This window comes from Balaenoptera physalus (genome assembly GCF_965194825.1).
Source record: "Balaenoptera physalus genome assembly, chromosome: 7".
NCBI lineage: Eukaryota > Metazoa > Chordata > Mammalia > Artiodactyla > Balaenopteridae > Balaenoptera > Balaenoptera physalus.
Window position 1 is genome coordinate 23,212,840 of NC_138886.1, and position 6,670 is coordinate 23,219,509.

Sequence of the window (6,670 nt, forward strand, 5' to 3'; positions counted from 1 at the left end):
AAAAGGAAGGTGTGTCAACTATCAAATGCTGTTTTGAGACTAAGAAAGATGACAGGAAAACACAATGGAGAGTGATTGTGACAAAATTCTTATGGAAGGATAGGGATGGAAGCCAGGTTGGTGAGAACTGAAGAGTGAGTGATCAGAAATGACCCAGAAATCACACTTTTCATATCCATCCTAAACAAAGTATCATTTGGAAAGAAAAATGTCCAGGGATGATTGTTGCAGCATTGTTTATAGCAGCACGAAATTGGATCTCCATCAGTAGAGAAATAGTTGAATCCAATATGATAAATCCTTTCTAGGTAATATAGAATGTGAAATAAAATTCATATTTATGGCAAGACAAGAAAAATCTAAACATAAAAGTTCTTCTCTGCCCTTTGGCCTCCCCTCTCTCCTCACTGTGCATTGTGTATCCACATGATGCGTTGACCAAACCTCCCCCATCAGCAGGAATACTTGCTTAACCGTAAACAGCAACATTCACCTAGCATCAATAAGACAACTTCTTATAATATTCCTTCTTGATCTTGTAAAGGGTCACATGACCTACCACAGTGGCACTTAAATCTGGATTATGTAAACTGTCATTAATGCACCATTTAATGTACAGCCCTCTGTCTCAAAAAACATATATAAACTGTCTTGACTTCTAACGGGTGGAAGAGCATCTCAGAGCTTTCTGAGATGCTCTTCCCGGGTTAAAATCCTCAAATTTAGCTGGAATAAAATTTTCCAGTTGTTTCTTAAATTGATTAATTTTTCATCAAAAAAATTAATACTGAATAGTTATTAATACTGAAATAGGAAAATGTCAAAGTCACTGAGTGAAAAAAGTTACCGAATGTGAACAATACAGAACAGTACAATTTTATTTGTGTAAAACACAAGACATGCTAGATACCTCAGTAGGTAAATCTGCATGTAAATTAACATGAGAAGATCTTGAAGGAAACATTTCTAACTAATCAGAGCAGTGACTTCTGGAGAGGAGGGTAGGTAGAGATTGATGAGTTTTAGTTTTATCCATAAATGTTTGGATTTTTCATAACAAGAATGTACTCATGCATTACAAGTTAAAAAAATTTAATAGATTGTAAAGATGGGGAGGCAGGGTCTGTAAAACTCATGCAAAAATTTCTCTAAAGTAGAGCTGAGAGATACAGTTAATAGACATTTTCTGTATAAAACAGTGGGTTTGCTAGCATGCAAATGGAAATGATACAGAAATAAGAGATCAATTTGGTGGGAAAAAGGATTCCTGAAAAGGAATTCTTTGTGTAGTCAAGAAAGAATAGCAGGGGGGGAGCTTTCAGGAGACAAGGTGGAGGAGTAGGAGGACCTTGAGCTCACCTCCTCTCATGAGCACACCAAAATCACAACTGCTGAACAACCATTGATTAAAAAGACTGGAATCTACCCAAAAAAGATATTCTACATCTGAAGACATAAAGAAGAAACCATGAGACAGTAGGAGGGGCACACTTGCAATATAATCAAATCCCATACCACCTGGGTGGGCAACCCATGAACTGGAGAATAATTATATCACAGAAGTGAGAGCTCTGAGTCCCATGTCAGGCCCCCCAGCCTAGGGGTCTGGCAGCAGGAGAAGGAGCCCCTAGAGCATTTGACTTTGAAGGCCAGTGGGGCTTAATTGCAGGAGCTCCACCGGACTGGGGGAAACAGAGATTCCACTCTTGGAGGGTGCACACAGAGTCTCGCACACACCGGGTCCCGGGGCAAAAGCAGTGCTTCCATATGAGCCTGAGCCAGACCTACTTGCTGGTCTTGGAGGGTCTCCTGGGGAGGCAGGGGGCAGCTGTGGCTTCCCTGGGGTCATAAATGCTGGTGGCAGACATAGCAGGGACCTATGTGAACTCTGGCTAGAGGCACATTTCGGGTCCTTGGCACCGAGACTTGGCCCCACCTAACAGCCTGTAAACTCCAGTGCTGGGACACCTCAGGCCAAACAACCAACTGGGCAGGAACACAGCCCCAGCCATCAGCAGACAGGCTGCCTAAAGACTTTCTGAGCCCACAGCCACCTCTAGACATGCCCCTTGACACGGCCCTGCCCACCAGAGGGTCAAAACCCAGATCTACCCATCAGTGGGCAGGCACCAGAAGCAAGGAAACTACTATCCAGTAGCCTGCAGAACTGAGTCTGCAAACACAGGTCAGAACCTACCCTGGGACCAACTGGTCCCTGCCCCTTGGGTGACCAGAAGGGATTGTACTGCTGGGACACATAGGACATCCCCTATGGAGGGCCACTTCTCCAAGGTTGAGAAATGTAACTAAGCTACTACATACATAAGAATCCAAATAGAAATTTATACAAAATGAGAGAGCAAAGGAATACATTCTAGATGAAAGAACAAGATAAAACCCCAGAAGAACAACTAAGTGAAGTGGAGATAGCCAATCTTCCCGAGAAAGAGTTCAGAGTAATGATTGTAAAGATGATCCAAGAACTTGGGAAAAGAATGGATGCAGAGAGCGAGAAGTAGCAAGAAGTTTTTAGCAAAGAGTTAGAAAATGTAAAGAACCACCAGAGTTGAAAATACAATAACTGAAATAAAAAATACACTAGAAGGAATCAATAGCAGAGTAACTGAGGCAGAAGAACAAATCAGTGAGCTGCAAGAGAGTGTTGGAAATCACTATCACAGGTCAGAATAAAGAAAAAAGAATGAAAAGAAATGAGAACAGTTTAAGAGACATGGGACAATGTCAGACGCACAAACATTCGTGTTATAGGGGTCCCAGAAGGAGAAGAGGGAGAGAAAGGGCCTGAGAAAATATTTAAAGAGATAACAGCTGAAAACTGCCCTAACACAGGAAAGGAAACAGTCACTTCCACTCAAGTCCAGGAAGCACAGAGAGTCCCATACAGGATAAACCCAAGGAGGAACATGCCAAGACACATACTAATCAAATTGACAAAAATTAAAGACAAAGGAAATACTAAAAGCAACAAAGGAAAAGCAACATACAAGGGAATCCCCATAAGAATATCAGCTGATTTTTCAGCAGAAACTCTGCAGGCCAGAAGGGAGTGGCATGATATATTTAAAGTGATAAAAGGGAAAAACCTACAACCAAGAATACTCTATCCAGCAAGGCTCTCATTCAGATTTGACAGAAAATAAAAAGCTTACAGACAAGCAAAAGCAAAAAGCATTCGGCACCACCAAACCAGCTTCCCAACAAATGCTAAAGGTACTTCTCTAAGTGGGAAAGAAAAGGCCACAACTAGAAATGAAATTACAAAATGGGAAAGCTCAGCAGTAAAGGCAAACATACAGTAAAGGTAGGAAATCATCCACACACAAATATGATATCAAAACCAGTAATCATGAGAGGAGGAGAATACAAGTGCAGGATATTTGAAATGCATTTCAAATTAAGACATCCGTAACTTAAAACAATCATGTATTATATATAGACTGCTATTTCAAAACCTCATGGTAACTGCAAACAAAAAGTCTATAATAGATATACACATGAAAAAGAAAAAAGAATCCAAACACAACACTAAAAATAGTCATCAAATCACAAAAGTACAAAAGAGAAAAGAAAGAAGACCTACAAAAACAAATGCAAAACAATTAACAAAATGGCAGTAAGAACATACATATCAATAATTACCTTAAATGTAAATGGATTAAATGCTCCAACCAAAAGACATAGACTGGCTGAATGGATACAAAAACAAGACCAGTATATATCAATATGTTGTCTACAAGAGACCCACTTCAGATCTAGAGACACATACAGACTGAAAGTGATGAGATGGAAAAAGATATTCCAAGCAAAGGGAAATCAAAAGAAAGCTGGAGTAGCAATTCTCATATCAGATAAAATAGACTTTAAAATGAAGAGTGTTACAAGAGACAAGGACACTACATAATGATCAAGGGATCAATCCAAGAAGAAGATATAACAATTGTAAATATATATGCACCCAACACAGGAGCACCTCAATATATAAGGCAAATGTTAACAGACGTAAAAGGAGAAATTGACAGTCACACATTAACACACATATAAATGGGGGCATTAACACCCCATTTATATCAATGGAAAGATCACCCAGACAGAAAATCAATAAGGAAACACAGGCTTTAAATGACAAATTAGACCAGATGGACTTAATTGACATTTATACGTTCCATCTGAAAGCAGAATACACATTCTTTTCAATTGCACATGGAACATTCTCCAGGATAGATCACATGCTGGGTGACAAAGTAAGCCTCAGTAAATTTAAGAAAATTGAAATCAGATCAAGTATCTTTTCTGACCACAAAGCTATGAGATTAGAAATCAACTAGAAGAAAAAAACTGCAAAAAACAAAAACATGGAGGCTAAACAACATTTTATGAAACAACCAATGGATCACTGAGGAAATCAAAAGAGGAAATCAAAAAATACCTAGAGACAAATGAAAATGAAAACATGATGATCCAAAACCTATGGGACACAGAGAAAGCAGTTCTAAGAGGGAAGTTTATAGTGGTACAAGCTTACCTCAGGAAGCAAGAAAAATCTCAAACAACCTAAGCTTACACCTAAAGCAACTAGAGAAAGAAGAACAAACAAAACCCAAAGTTAGCAGAAGGAAAGAAATCATAAAGATAAGAGCAGAAATAAATGGCATAGAGACCAAGAAAACAATAGAAAAGATCAATGAGACTAAAAGCTGGTTCTTTGAAAAGATACACAAAATTGATAAGACTTTAGCCAGACTCATCAAGAAAAAAAGGGAAAGGGCTTAAATAAATAAAATTAGAAATGAAGGAGAAGTTACAACTGACACAACAGAAATAAAAGGACCATAAGAGACTACTACAAGCAACTATATGCCAGTAAAATGGACAACCTAGAAGAAATGGACAAATTCTTAGAAAGGCACAATCTTCTAAGACTGAACCAGGAAGACATAGAAAATATGAACAGACTAATTACAAGTTCTGAAATTGAATCTGTGATTAAAACACTCCCAAACAAAAGTCCAGGACCAGATGGCTTCACAGGCAAATTCTAACATTTAGAGAGGAGTTATTCCAAAAAAATTGCAGAGGAAGAAACACTTCTGAACTCATTCTATGAGGCCACCATAACCATACCGAAACCAGACAAAGATACCACACACAAAAAAAGAAAATTGCAGGCCAATATCACTGATGAACATGGATGTAAAAATCCTCAACAAAATACTAGCAAACTGAATCCAACAATACATTAAAAGGATGTTACACCATGATCGAGTGGGATTTATCCCAGGGATGCAAGGATTTTTCAATATCCCCAAATCAATCAGTGTGATACACCACATTAACAAACTGAAGAATAAAAACGTATGGTCGGGGCTTCCCTGGTGGCGCAGTGGTTAAGCCTGCCAGTGCAGGGGACACGGGTTTGAGCCTTGGTCCGGGAAGATCCCACATGCCACGGAGCAACTAAGACCGTGCGCCACAACTACTGACCCTGCGCTCTAGAGCCCGTGAACCACAACTACTGAAGCCCACGCACCTAGACCCCATCCTCAGCAACAAAGAGAAGCCACCACAATGAGAAGCCTACGCACTGCAACGAAGAGTAGCCCCCACTCACCACAACTAGAGAAAGACCGCGCACAGCAACAAAGGGCCAATGCGCCAAAAATAAATAAATAAATAAATCTATTTTTAAAAAAACACCATACGGTCCTCTCAACAGATGCAGAAAAAGCATTTGACAAAATTCAACACCCATTTATGATAAAAAGCTCTCCAGAAAGTGGGCATAGAGGGAACTTACCTCAACATAATAAAGGCCATATATGGCAAACCCACAACTAACATCATACTCAGCGGTGAAAAGCTGAAAGCATTTCCTCTAAGATCAAGACAAGGATGTCCACTCTTGCTACTTTTGTTCAAAATAGTTTTGGAAGTCCTAGCCACGGCAATCAGAGAAGAAAAAGAAACAAAAGTCATCCAAATTAGAAAAGTAGTAGTAAAACTGTCACTGTTTGCAGATGACATGATACTACACATAGAAAATCCTAAAGATGCCACCAGAAAACTACTAATGTTCATCAATGAATTTGGTAAAGTTGCAGGTTACAAAATTAATATACAGAAATCTGTTGCATTTCTATACATTAACAACAAAAGATCAGAAAGAGAAATTAAGGAAACAATCCCATTTACCATAGCATCAAAAAGAATAGAATACCTAGGAATAAACCTATGCAAGGAAGCAAAAGACTTTTCTCTGTAAACTATAAGACACTGATGAAAGAAACTGAAGACCACACAAACAGATGGAAAGATATACCGTGTTCTTGGATTGGATGAATCAATATTGTCAAAATGACGATATTACCCAAGGCAATCTACAGATTCAATGCAATCCCCATCAAATTACCAATGGCATTTTTCACAGAAATGAACAAAAATTTTTTTAGTTTGTATGGAAACACAAATAGCCAATAGCAATCTTGAGAAAGAAAAATGGAGCTAGAGGAATCAGGCTCCCTGACTTCAGACTATACTACAAGGCTACAGTCATCAAAACAGTATGATACTGGTGCAAAAACAGAAATATAGATCAATGGAACAGGATAGAAAGCCCAGAAGTAAACCCACACACTTATGGTCAATTAATCTA